Here is a 14,572-nt window from a genome sequence, read left to right as displayed (position 1 = left end):
GCCTGTGTTGAGAGGGAGATTGTTAACACAAGTGATTGAGAAGCCTCACCAGGAGTCCACCACATCATCAAACGTTCTACCACACTATTAGAGATACCAAGATAGAGACAAACAAACAAGGAGTCAAAGAAAGATAGAGACAAAGTGATAAGTGGAGAGTCCACAACCAGCAGAGAGCTAAGAGAGCCTAAGCCAGGACACGCACACACACACACACACACACACACACACACACACACACACACACACACACACACACACACACACACACACACCAGACACAGAAAGATTTGCCATGTGGAGAGGGAGATGACTGTCCCACCTGACTCCTTCTGTGTTCAACCCCTAAGTCGACACAGCAGCACACACATCCCATTATTATTCAGTATACTGGTATTCTGTTGTTGAGTTGAGACACATAGTAGTGCGGTCTAAAATGAATCTATGATCGTATGCTATCCATTCGCTTTTTGTATGCTGTTCTTTGTATGCCATTTTCATATTTGAGAGTTAACCAATGATATCAGGCCACTCTTGGCCATGATTACAGACACCTGTGTGTCTTTTGACACGACATAAACGAGTCATCCCGCAGTGTTTGTGATTACACCCCGATGAAGACAGCTTGGCAGCTTTTTGCATCTGAGCTCCTAGAGTGTGCAGCTCTCCTTTCATTAAAAGTGTTCTACTCCGCTAGTCAGCACCTCGCCTAAATAGGTGTGTGTTTCTTTTCCTTCTAGAGTTGACACACATAAACATCATATCCCCATTTACGTTAACTCAAAAAAGGCGTGTATCCCGGTTCTGAAACCCGGAATAAGACGCCTGGGTTACGCTGACCTAAGACAGGATACCGTTGCCATGTCAACAACATCTTGTTCTGTTTACTGTTGTTTCTGCGGTCAGTTTCACCTATCATGAGTGCTGTGTCATGACGTTTTCATCTGAAAATCACTTGCGCAATTCTTAAAAAATAATTGTAACCTTTATTTAACCTTTATTTAACTAGGCAAGTCAGTTAAGAACAAATTATTATTTACAATGACGGCCTACCCCAGGCCAAACACGGACGACGCTGGGCCAATTGTGCGCTACCCTATGGGTTAGATTCACCGTAATAATTTTGCCTACTTTAATTAATTTACTATAATTTAATACTGGCTACTTTCACCCCTAATTTAAACATGTTTCTTCTGATCATGTTTTACATTTGGTAGACCATTTGTTGGTCAACTTGACGCCCCAGAAGACAGTAAAGTAGTGTTCACCAGAATAATGTTTTACATGATAGAACAAATTAATTTGTAATCTAGTTAACAGAGGTTAAGTGTTACCTTTAGGGACCGGGGATAAAGTACAATACCTCCAAAAACAGTGGAAAGATTGGTCTTGTACAAAATGTCCAAATGTCATCAGTTTGACCGGTTTTAAGGAAATGAAATGCTGATGAGACTACTGTTAATCTTGGGTGCACATTTTATCTGGCGTTCGCATTTTCTCAAGAGATGCTGAAATAAATAAATCATTTTTCTCCACTCTGTTCTCGAGACAAAAATTAACATTTGTTGTATAATTGGTCCCATGTTTCAAGAGCCATACTCACAAAACGCTTATTTCTCAAAAATGTTGTGCACAAATTTGAATACATCCTGTTAGTGATAATTTCTCCTTTGCCAAGATAATCCATCCACCTGACAGGTGTGGCATATCAAGACGCTGATTAAACAGTATTATCATTACACAGGTGCACCTCGTGCTGGGGACAATAAACAGCCACTCTAAAATGTGCCGTTTTGTCACAAAATACATTGCCAAAGATTTCTCAAGTTTTGAGGGAGCAATTGGCATGCTGACTGCAGGAATGTCGTGTGGGTTTAATATCCTGACCTAGTGAGATATACATGGAGGAGGTTTAATATCCTGACCTAGTGAGATATACATGGAGGTTTAATATCCTGACCTAGTGAGATATACATGGAGGAGGTTTAATATCCTGACCTAGTGAGATATACATGGAGGAGGTTTAATATCCTGACCTAATGAGATATACATGGAGGTTTAATATCCTGACCTAGTGAGATATACATGGAGGAGGTTTAATATCCTGACCTAGTGAGATATACATGGAGGAGGTTTAATATCCTGACCTAGTGAGATATACATGGAGGTTTAATATCCTGACCTAGTGAGATATACATGGAGGAGGTTTAATATCCTGACCTAGTGAGATATACATGGAGGAGGTTTAATACCCTGACCTAGTGAGATATATACATGGAGGAGGTTTAATATCCTGACCTAGTGAGATATACATGGAGGAGGTTTAATATCCTGACCTAGTGAGATATACATGGAGACTTAATCAAGCTAGTCGTCTTCATTACTTTCTTATGTCATTCTCTCTGGCACCAAAAGTTTAAAAAGTGTTGATAGGGGACAAAATGCAGTCGGACCATCAGATAATTGGCATATACATTACTCTTACAGCATTTCCACATGGGCGAGGATACTGTAAATTGAATCAAAGCCTATTGGATGACAACTTGTTTTTAACTAGGACAGAATAATTTATTACTGACTTTTTCCGACATAACAGGTACAGCAGATCCCCTTATTGACAGGGAACACTTTTAAATGTGCCTTTAGAGGCCATGTAATTCAGTACTCATCTATAAAACAAAAGACATTTAGGTCAAAAGAGTCCATACTAACAAAGGAAATAGAAGGTCTAATTGTACAGATAGACAGCGATAAAAACTGTACTATAGAGGCTCAGAATCAGAAAAACTCAAAGAAATGGAGGAACTTATTCTAGAAAGATCCAGTGTAATATATTGTAAAAGATAAAGCGAACTAGATGGAATATGAGGGAAAAATAAAAAAAACGAATGTTCAATCTTCAACATAGATATTCTACCAAAAACGAACCTAAGCTAATTGTATGGATTTTTTTTCCTATTAAAAATGTAAAATTAACATCTGTACAGAAAAACAGAAAGGAAGAACTTCTTGATGCCATTAAAGCCTTTAAGTCTGGGAAAACTCCAGGGCTGGATGGCCTACCAGTGGAGGAATACCAAACTCCAGGGCTGGATGACATACCAGTGGAGGAATACCAAACTCCAGGGCTGGATGACATACCAGTGGAGGAATACCAAACTCCAGGGCTGGATGACATACCAGTGGAAGGATACCAAACTCCAGGGCTGGATGACATACCAGTGGAGGAATACCAAACTCCAGGGCTGGATGACATACCAGTGTAGGAATACCAAACTCCAGGGCTGGATGACATACCAGTGGAAGGATACCAAACTCCAGGGCTGGATGACATACCAGTGGAGGAATACCAAACTCCAGGGCTGGATGACATACCAGTGGAGGAATACCAAACTCCAGGGCTGGATGACATACCAGTGGAGGAATACCAAACTCCAGGGCTGGATGACATACCAATGGAGGAATACCAAACTCCAGGGCTGGATGACATACCAGTGGAGGAATACCAAACTCCAGGGCTGGATGACATACCAATGGAGGAATACCAAACTCCAGGGCTGGATGACATACCAGTGGAGGAATACCAAACTCCAGGGCTGGAGTCACGCTGTGCGCCGCCCCATGGTTCTCCCTGTCGCGGCTGGCTGCAACAGAGCCTGGACTCAAATCCAGAATCTCTAGTGGCACAGATAGCACTGCGATGCAGTGCCTTAGATCACTGAGCCACTCGGGAGGCGTTCTAAAACTTTTGACCAGTAGTGTATGAATGTTTATATATACATACATGTGAGTTGCCGGTCCCTGACCACACTACAGGAAACAGTTAAAACCTCCATCTGCTGGTATCTGAAACATTTCCATCACTACATGCCCTGTTCCACTACTACAGTGCTAGCCTTCTTTAGTATATTACAGTACACAACATACCACATTTAACAGGCAGGTCATTTTATGTCCCTCTTTCAAAGTGTCGACAGTAATTAGCAAAGTCAGTGGAGCGTAGTGCTGGCTGCTACCCAGCAGGCTAATAGGCTGTTAAAGTGTTTTAGTGTCTCATTCACACACACACACACCTCACACAGCCCTACACACACACACACACACACACACACACACACACACACACATACACACACACACACACACACACACACACACACACACACACACACACACACACACACACACACACACACACACACACACACACACACACACACACACACACACACACACATACATCAAGCGTTCTCTCCCTTCAGAGCGCACAGTTCATTAATAACCTTTAATGGGGGTTTGGAACATGTTTGGTAAGCAGCGGCTAGGCAACTGTATGTAGGCTGTATGTAGATTGTATGTAGGCTGTATGTAGATTGTATGTAGGCTGTATGTAGATTGTATGTAGGCTGTATGTAGATTGTATGTAGGCTGTATGTAGGCTGTATGTAGATTGTATGTAGGCTGTATGTAGATTGTATGTAGGCTGTATGTAGGTTGTATGTAGGCTGTATGTAGATTGTATGTAGGCTGTATGTAGATTGTATGTAGGCTGTATGTAGATTGTATGTAGGCTGTATGTAGATTGTATGTAGGCTGTATGTAGATTGTATGTAGGCTGTATGTAGATTGTATGTAGGCTGTATGTAGGCTGTATGTAGGCTGTATGTAGATTGTATGTAGGCTGTATGTAGGCTGTATGTAGGCTGTATGTAGGCTGTATGTAGGCTAGACATAGATATGGACAATTACAGAGAAAATGTAGTTAATATAGTACAATATGTGTATATATTGTATAATATTTGAGAAAGAGAGAGAAACAGAGAGGGAGAGAGAGAGAGGGAGATAGAGAGAGGAATAAAGAGAGAGAGAGAGAGAGAAAGAGAGAGGGAAGAAGAGAGAGAAAGAGAGAGAAAGAGAGATAGAGAGGAAGAGAGATGAAGAGGAAGAGAGAGAGAGTGGGAGAGAGAGAAAGAGAGAGGAAGAGAGAGAGACGAAGAGAGAGAGAGACGAAGAGAGAGAGAGAGAGAGAGAGAGAGAGAGAGAGGAGAGAAGGAGAGGAGAGAAGTAGAGAAGGAGATGAAAGGAAGGAGAAGAGAGAAAGAGAGGAGGGGAGAGATGGAGAGGAGAGTAGGGGAGATAAGGAGAGGAGAGAAGGAGAGGAGAGTAGGGGAGATAAGGAGAGGAGAGGAGAAGAGAGGAGAGAAGGAGAGGAGAGTAGGGGAGATAAGGAGAGGAGATAAGGAGAGGAGAGAAGGAGAGGAGAGTAGGGGAGATAAGGAGAGGAGAGGAGAAGAGAGGAGAGAAGGCGAGGATAGGCACGGAGAGGAGAGGAGGAGAGGATGGAAGGAGAGGAGAGTAGGGGAGATAAGGAGAGGAGAGGAGAAGAGAGGAGAGAGAGAGAGAGAGAGAGAGAGAGAGAGAGAGGAGAGGAGAGAAGGAGAGTGCCATCATTTACGCACACCTGCCTTCCCTCGTCACGTGCATCAGCGATATTGGACTCACCTGGACTCACTCAATCACCTGTTTATTACCTTCCCTATATTTGTCAGTTCCCCGATGCTGCATTGATTGTACTTTGTCTGTGTTACCCGTGTGCTAACGCTGTTGCTGTCTCGTTCTATGTCCGTTCCCCATTAAATGTTTGACTCCCCATTGTCGTGTCTTTGGCTATGCCAGATTAAGTGATATGACAACCTATTCTATAAAATCATTTCTCCGTAATTAATATTACCTGATTGAGCTAATCATGCAAATTTAATTAACTAGAGAGTCAGGGCACCACTAAATAATATTTATAGAGCTGTTATCTTCCGAATAAACTCTTAAAGAACTAGTAATATTTTACATCAATAGCAGTCAATATTAATCGTCACCTTAATTCAGTCTCATCTGAAAGTTGTAAATTCTTGGTTATCTGCACAAACCCTGGCTAATAAGTTGAATCAGCAATGTAAAATTGGGTTTATTTATTTATTTACTAAATACCTAACTAATCACACAGAATTACATATACACCTAATTAATCATAACTTGATTACAAATTACGTCATAAAGGAAAACGTCCCTAGCGGGCGGAACAAATATGACAGCTTGTTACACAAAGAAAAGGGGCTGGGTTTGAGTGAAAGAGCAGGAAGACTGAGGGACACAGGGAGAAGCTGTGCTATCATAAATAAAGTATCTTATGCATTCTAAATTACCGGCCATTTGGAAAAGGAAAATGCAATAAATATTTACTCTGAGCTGCGCTTCGGTAGGTTGGTGGTAGATGGAAGGCCGTGTTGCCAAACCAAGTCCTTTGTCCTTTGAAGAATGTCTCTGGTGGTCAATTGGTACGTTTTAGTAACGTTGTTGTGTGATAGACGGGATACACTGTCTGTTCCTTCCTAACCCTCGTTTTCAACTGCTGTTGCTAACTCAACGGCTAGGAGGTATCACTTCTGTAGTGAATAAGAGTTCAAAGTTCATACCATTCGCAACCAAAGCACACGCTGATGTTGGCTTCGTTCTGTTATTATCTGAACAATTCTGACATCGGACCGTCGTCCTCACATCCAGGAGGTTAGTATATTGTCGTCAAGGCTTTATATAGGAAGGGAGAGGAGGGCGTGTTTGAAAAGTTTTATAGCCCATGTCCCTTCACAGGGGCGGGCCACTGATTGAGCAGAGCCCTAACCTTATGAAAACCCAAATCTCACATTTTAGAAGCTAAAATCACCTTTGATCCCATCACAAATAATTTCCCATCCCACGTTGGGTCTCAGCCAGATCGTCGGGTCTTGTTCGCTCTGCCGGTCCAGGAGTTTTTTGTTTTGTTGATGACGTCGGGTGGATTCCGCCGCCGATGGAACCAAGGGTGCCTAAGCCAGCTCATCGGGCTTCCAGGGCCTAGCTGGCTCGAGAGGTTTCCTTGCCTCGGTTGGCTTGGCAGGTTTTCCATTCCACGTCATGCTCAACCGGATCATCGGGCTCCCTCGCCGCAGCTGGATCGACAGGCGTTCTTGCCTCAGCCGGATCGTCAGGCTCGGGTGGCGCCCCTAGAGGGGGGGGGGGGGGAAATACTGTCACGCCTGCTCCCACTCTTCCCCCCTGGCGCTCGAGGGCGCCAGGCTGCCCTGCATTACACACTTCTGCCACCATCATTTAGGCACACCTGCCTTCCCTCGTCAAGGTGCATCAGCAATATTAGACTCACCTGGACTCACTCAATCACCTGTTTATTACCTCCCCTCTATTTGTCAGTTCCCCGATGCTGAATTGATTGTACTTTGTCTGTGTGCTGACGCTGCTCCTGTCTCGTTCAATGTCCGTTCCCCATTAAATGTTTGACTCCCCGTACTTGTTTCTCCTCTCCAGCGTCATCCCTTGACAAGGAGAGAAGGTGGGGAGGTGGGGATGAGGGGAGAGAAGGAGATGCTGGAGGAGAGGAGAGAAGGAGAGTAGAGAAGGAGAGGAGAGAAAAGAGGAGAGAAGTAAAGGATACAAGGAGAGTAGAGAATGTGATGAGAAGGAGAGGAGGGGAGAGAACGAGAGGAAAGGAAGATAGGAGAGAATGAGAGAAGAGAAGGAGAGGAGAGAAGGAGAGGAGAGAAGGAGGATGTTGGACAGAAGAGGAGAGCGAAGAGGCTGGAAGGTTTGTTGAGGTACAGAAGGAAGGGAGGAAGGAAGGAAGGAAGGAAGGAAGGAAGGAAGGAAGGAAGGAAGGAAGGAAGGAAGGAAGGAAGGAAGGAAGGAAGGGGAGGAGGCTGGACAGTGTGACTGGGGTTAGAGTAGGTGACACCAGGACAGGGTGTGAAGAGGTCTCTTAATAAGTGGCCGTTTAAACCCGTTTAACGACAATTGCCGGAAATTAAAGAGCAATATGTCATGACTTTATGTGTGTGCGAGCCATGGGGTGTGAGGGCTCCCCTCTGACTTTCTCAAACACACACACACACATAAACGCACACACACAACACACATACACACATACGCACATGCAGACACACACACATACACACGTACACACACACACACACACACACACACCACTAAAATATTGTGGCTACCAAGAAATTATTCTGTTTTATTATTTTTATGAAATCATCCCTTCCACAAGGCTTTCAACTGTCAACTGGCCCCCAAAGCAGTGTCCTGTCTTTCCTCACTCTCTTACCAAGGGTAAAACAAGCAGTGATTCTGGGAAACGTCTCCACTAAGGCCTACTGGTTGATGGTAAGGGAGTACCCTGTGCCCCACTCCTGTTAACACACTGAAATGCACGCACACCATTCATTCTTCCTGCTATTGCACAACATCCACTAGCTCCCAGTCAACCCATCTCTGTCAATCTGGCTCACCTTCAAAGAGCACAACCATCCCCATATCCCTGTAATCATCCCTTTAAATGAGGCAATTACACCTCTACCCCCGGCGAGAGGCTACATGCCAGTGGTCACACACACACACACCCTCGTAAACAAACGTAAACGCATCCTGGTGGCCATTTTAGAGAGAAGTAGGAGATTCAGAGGAATGCCAAGTTTTCCTGAGATCCACTCGGTGAAGGGAGGAAAGCAGGAATATCAGATTCAGTGTCGGATTCAGCAGGCACACACACACACACACACACACACACACACACACACACACTTCTGGGACTTTAGTGGGACCAGGTGGCTTGTTACATTAAGAGAGTGGAGGACATTTTGTACCAGATCTCATCAGCAGAGGAATCCGTGTGCTGGTCCAATCAGGAGGCAGGGAGACAGAACATACAGTAAAAGGAGGAAGTAAAACAGGTTGCTTTATTCAAAACCTTCTCTGGCTCCTAACTGGAACATCACACATATCTACTGCCCAGAAACATTCGACACACACACACACACACACACACACACACACACACACACACACACACACACACACACACACACACACACACACACACATATATACACACATATATACACACATATCTACTGCCCAGAAACATTCAACAGACACACACACACACACATATGTATATACACACACACACACACACACACACACACACACACTCACACACACACACACACACATATACACACACATATACACACACAGACACACAACACACACACACACACACACACACACACACACACACACACACACACACACACACACACACACACACATACACACACACACATACACACACACACACACACACACTACTGCTGGAGCGGATAGGTTTGGAGTAGTGTCGGAACAATAACAGAGGAGTGATTGAAGCTGACAGGCCAAATCGTTCTGCCTCTCCTGGGAAGCGTGTGTTTGTGTGAGTGTATGTGTGTGTATGTTTGCGTGTGTAAGTGTGTGTCCCGGAAAGAGTAGAATCCTGCTGAGAATCCGCATTTATCCTGTCAAACCCCACAGTGGGGCTTTGCCTTTCCATAACTTCTAGGGAAACAATGACAATGAATAATCAAACACACCAGCTAGTTTGTTGAGGTACAGAGGGAGAGAGGGAAGGATAGAGAGAGGAGGCTGGAGCTGGTTTGTTGAGGGAGAGAAGTGAGGAAGGAGAGAGGAGGCTGGAGCTAGTTTGTTGAAGGAGAGAAGGGAGGAAGAAGAGAGGAGGCTGGAGCTAGTTTGTTGAAGGAGAGAAAGGAAGGATAGAGAGAGGAGGCTGGAGCTAGTTTGTTGAGGGAGAGAAGTGAGGAAGGAGAGAGGAGGCTGGAGCTAGTTTGTTGAAGGAGAGAAGGGAGGAAGGAGAGAGGAGGCTGGAGCTAGTTTGTTGAAGGAGAGAAGGGAGGAAGGTGAGAGGAGGCTGGAGCTAGTTTGTTGAAGGAGAGAAGGGAGGAAGGAGAGAGGAGGCTGGAGCTAGTTTGTTGAAGGAGAGAAGGGAGGAAGGAGAGAGGAGGCTGGAGCTAGTTTGTTGAAGGAGAGAAGGGAGGAAGGTGAGAGGAGGCTGGAGCTAGTTTGTTGAAGGAGAGAAGGGAGGAAGGAGAGAGGAGGCTGGAGCTAGTTTGTTGAAGGAGAGAAGGGAGGAAGGAGAGAGGAGGCTGGAGAGAGGGGTGTTACAGGAGATAGAACCAGGACAGGGTGTGCTGGAGAGAGGGGTGTTACAGGAGAACCAGGACAGGGTGTGAGGGGTAGAGGGGTGTTACAGGAGAACCAGGACAGGGTGTGAGGGGTAGAGGGGTGTTACAGGAGAACCAGGACAGGGTGTGAGGGGTAGAGGGGTGTTACAGGACAGGGTGTGAGGGGTAGAGGGGTGTTACAGGACAGGGTGTGAGGGGTAGATCACTAGCTGTAGTTCTAGGCTTTTCCCCTCTCGCCTCTTTTAAAACAGGAGAGCAGAGAGTCATTCCAAAAGCATGCAGAGGGCTACAACATACCTATGTCCTCGTAACACGGTGTTGGAAGTCATATAATCACTAGGCACCGTGTGTCTCTCTCCATCAATCACTCAGGTTTTATCGTTGTGAGGAATGGACTGGTGACCTCAGCACAAATCGGTTTCAACATGTGTAACACCGACCTCCACCTGCAGGAGGACATTTTGTACCAGAACGCTCACCAGACGTCAACTATGAGGGTGAAGTGTGACTCAGTATTGACCCGTGGTTAAATTGAGCCGTAGCTACCGGAGATACCCAGAGCCGGACTCCTTTTCCAGCACCTTACAGGTCCCCAAAACAAAGTATGTTTAAAGTATGATGAACCAAAATTAGTGTTAGGGTTATGGCTAGTGTTGAGTCAGGGTGTGGACATTAATCTAGGGTTAGGGTTATGGCTAGTGTTGAGTCAGGGTGTGTACATGAATCTAGGGTTAGGGTTATGGTTAGTGTTGAGTCAGGGTGTGGACATGAATCTAGGGTTAGGGTTATGGCTAGTGTTGAGTCAGGGTGTGTACATGAATCTAGGGTTAGTGTTATGGCTAGTGTTGAGTCAGAGTGTGGACATGAATCTAGGGTTAGGGTTATGGCTAGTGTTGAGTCAGGGTGTGTACATTAATCTAGGGTTAGGGTTATGGCAAGTGTTGAGTCAGAGTGTGGACATGAATCTAGGGTTAGGGTTATGGCTAGTGTTGAGTCAGGGTGTAGACATGAATCTAGGGTTAGGGTTATGGCTAGTGTTGAGTCAGGGTGTGGAAATGAAGCTAGTGTTAGGGTTAGCGTTAGGGTTGAGTCAGGGTGTGGACATGAATCTAGGGTTAGGGTTATGGCTAGTGTTGAGTCAGGGTGTGGACAGGAAGCTAGGGTTAGTGTTGAGTCAGGGTGTGGACATGAATCTAGTGTTAGGGTTAGGGTTAGGGTTGAGTCAGGGTGTAGACATTAATCTAGGGTTAGTGTTGAGTCAGGGTGTGGTATGAATCTAGGGTTAGGGTTGAGTCAGGGTGTGGTATGAATCTAGGGTTAGGGTTGAGTCAGGGTGTGGTATGAATCTAGAGTTAGTGTTGGGTCAGGGTGTAGACATGAATCTAGGGTTAGGGTTGAGTCAGGGTGTGGTATGAATCTAGGGTTAGGGTTGAGTCAGGGTGTGGTATGAATCTAGGGTTAGGGTTGAGTCAGGGTGTAGACATGAATCTAGGGTTAGGGTTGAGTCAGGGTGTAGACATGAAGCTAGGGTTAGGGTTGAGTCAGGGTGTAGACATGAAGCTAGGGTTAGGGTTGAGTCAGGGTGTAGACATGAAGCTAGGGTTAGGGTTGAGTCAGGGTGTAGACATGAATCTAGGGTTAGGGTTGAGTCAGGGTGTAGACATGAATCTAGGGTTAGGGTTGAGTCAGTGTGTGGATGTGGACATGGGACGAGAGGACAGTGTGGAGAAACAATGTCAGATGACCGTGAACATGGCTCAACCCTAGTTGAACCCCTGGTGCTAACCTCTTTGGGATGACAATAGGACAGGCTGGGACATGCCTCTCCTCTCAGTGATCCTTCAGAAGGACACATTCACTAATCATCTCCTCTCAGTGATCCTTCAGAAGAACACATTCACTAAACATCTCCTCTCAGTGTCCCTTCAGAAGGACACATTCACTAATCATCTCCTCTCAGTGATCCTTCAGAAGGACACATTCACTAAACATCTCCTCTCAGTGATCCTTCAGAAGGACACATTCACTAATCATCTCAATAGACTATCATGTCCATTAACAATCTCTGCAGAACTGTTCCAGGCCTTGACCCTAGAAGAAGATGTTCACCTGAACAAACACTTCCACTGAATGAGACCATATGGAGGGCTGGAGAAGCATGCAGCTCTTACACACACACGGGCATACAGAGGACTTAGCGTGTTACCGACGCGTGTTAGCGTTGGCCCACGCATGTGAGATGACGTGATGCTCGAACATACTGTGATTAAGAAGCTAAATAAACTGCTGTGACAGATTTGATGCTGTGGTTCCAAGCATAACTATACAGGCCTGCAGCTATGGGCTTGTTTACTAGGCAGCAACTATGGGCCTGTTTACTAGGCAGCAACTATGGGCCTGTTTACTAGGCAGCAACTATGGGCCTGTTTACTAGGCAGCAACTATGGGCCTGTTGACTAGGCAGCAGCTATGGGCTTGTTTACTAGGCAGCAACTATGGGCCTGTTTACTAGGCAGCAACTATGGGCCTGTTGACTAGGCAGCAGCTATGGGCTTGTTTACTAGGCAGCAACTATGGGCCTGTTGACTAGGCAGCAACTATGGGCCTGTTTACTAGGCAGCAACTATGGGCCTGTTGACTAGGCAGCAACTATGGGCCTGTTGACTAGGCAGCAGCTATGGGCCTGTTGACTAGACAGCAACTATGGGCCTGTTGACTAGGCAGCAACTATGGGCCTGTTTACTAGGCAGCAGCTATGGGCCTGTTGACTAGGCAGCAGCTATGGGTCTGTTTACTGAGTGTTTATTGTCAATGTCACCCTAAGCCTTAGATGAGGAGGATTAGGTACATATGAAAGCTCAGGCTAATGACGATTGGGAATGAGGAATGTAAGGATGGGTTTCACTGTGTCCCTGTGTTTTGATTGGCAGGTGACCGACAGCGGTTCATGACAAGTGTGTGTGGACGGACCTAGCCAGGCTGACTAAGTGATACTGGCACAGTGAGTTCCGGTCTGAGTCTGAGTCAACACCATCGCACTACCCAGCACTGATCAAGAGATAAAAGTGGACAATGACATGGGAAAGGGGGAATGAGAGAGGAGGGGAGTGAGAGAGAGAGGAAGAGGAGATAAATGGAATGCAAGACAAGAGAAAGAGACAGAAAGAGACCGAGACCGAGACAGAGACAGAGACAGAGACAGAGAGAGAGACAGAGAAAGAGACAGAGACAGAGCGGGCAATCTGTTTGTGGGATCTCTGTTTGTGGGATCTCTGTTTGTGGGCGCTCGGTTTGTGGGATCTCTGTTTGTGGGATCTCTGTTTGTGGGCGCTCGGTTTGTGGGATCTCTGTTTGTGGGATCTCTGTTTGTGGGATCTCTGTTTGTGGGATCTCTGTTTGTGGGATCTCTTTTTCTGGGCGCTCGGTTTGTGGGATCTCGGTTTGTGGGATCTCTGTTTGTGGGATCTCGGTTTGTGGGATCTCGGTTTGTGGGATCTCTGTTTGTGGGCTCTCTGTTTGTGGGCGCTTGGTTTGTGGGCGCTCGGTTTGTGGGATCTGTTTGTGGGATCTCTGTTTGTGGGATCTCTGTTTTGTGGGATCTCGGTTTCTGGGCTCCCGAGTGGCGCAAAGGTCTAAGGCACTGCATCTCAGTGCTAGAAGCGTCACTACAGACCCTGGTTTGATTCCAGGCTGTATCACAACCGCCCATGATTGGGAGTCGTCCCATAGGGCGGCGCACAATTGGCCCAGCTTCGTCTGGGTTAGTGTTTGTCCTGGGGTAGGCCGTCATTGTAAATAAGAATTTATTCTTAACTGACTTGCCTAGTTAAATAAAGGTTAAATACAATTTTAAAAAGAGGAGGAGAGAGACATGAGATCTTCCTCACCACCCTCTCAGTGGTGCAAGTCTCAGGCTCTGTCAGGTCCTCCTCTCCATCCTCTCAGTGGTGCAAGTCTCAGGCTCTGTCAGGTCCTCCTCTCCACCCTCTCAAGGCTGGGTGTCTCAGGCTCTGTCAGGTCCTCCTCTACATCTTCTCAGGGCTGGGTGTCTCAGGCTCTGTCAGGTCCTCCTCTCCATCCTCTCAGTGGTGCAAGTCTCAGGCTCTGTCAGGTCCTCCTCTCCACCCTCTCAAGGCTGGGTGTCTCAGGCTCTGTCAGGTCCTCCTCTACATCTTCTCAGGGCTGGGTGTCTCAGGCTCTGCCAGGTCTTCCTCACCATCCTCTCAGTGGTGCAAGTCTCAGGCTCTGCCAGGTCTTCCTCACCATCCTCTCAGTGGTGCAAGTCTCAGGCTCTGCCAGGTCTTCCTCACCATCCTCTCAGTGGTGCAAGTCTCAGGCTCTGTCAGATCTTCCTCACCATCCTCTCAGTGGTGCAAGTCTCAGGCTCTGCCAGGTCTTCCTCACCATCCTCTCAGTGGTGCAAGTCTCAGGCTCTGCCAGGTCTTCCTCACCATCCTCTCAGTGGTGCAAGTCTCAGGCTCTGCCAGGTCTTCCTCACCATC

The 14,572-nt window shown here is 46.3% G+C and overlaps 1 protein-coding gene across 2 annotated transcripts in view; it reads right to left on the bottom strand.

Moving 5' to 3' along the window:
• The window catches only part of LOC110503413 (ventricular zone-expressed PH domain-containing protein), a 195,402-nt gene that overhangs the window by 74,927 nt on the left and 105,903 nt on the right, over window positions 1–14,572 (bottom strand). The gene's annotated exons all lie outside the window — the stretch shown is intronic.

Source organism: Oncorhynchus mykiss, chromosome 24, assembly GCF_013265735.2.
Source record: "Oncorhynchus mykiss isolate Arlee chromosome 24, USDA_OmykA_1.1, whole genome shotgun sequence".
NCBI lineage: Eukaryota > Metazoa > Chordata > Actinopteri > Salmoniformes > Salmonidae > Oncorhynchus > Oncorhynchus mykiss.
Note: the sequence above shows the minus strand (reverse complement) of the source record. Positions and strands in the feature narration are given on the sequence as shown.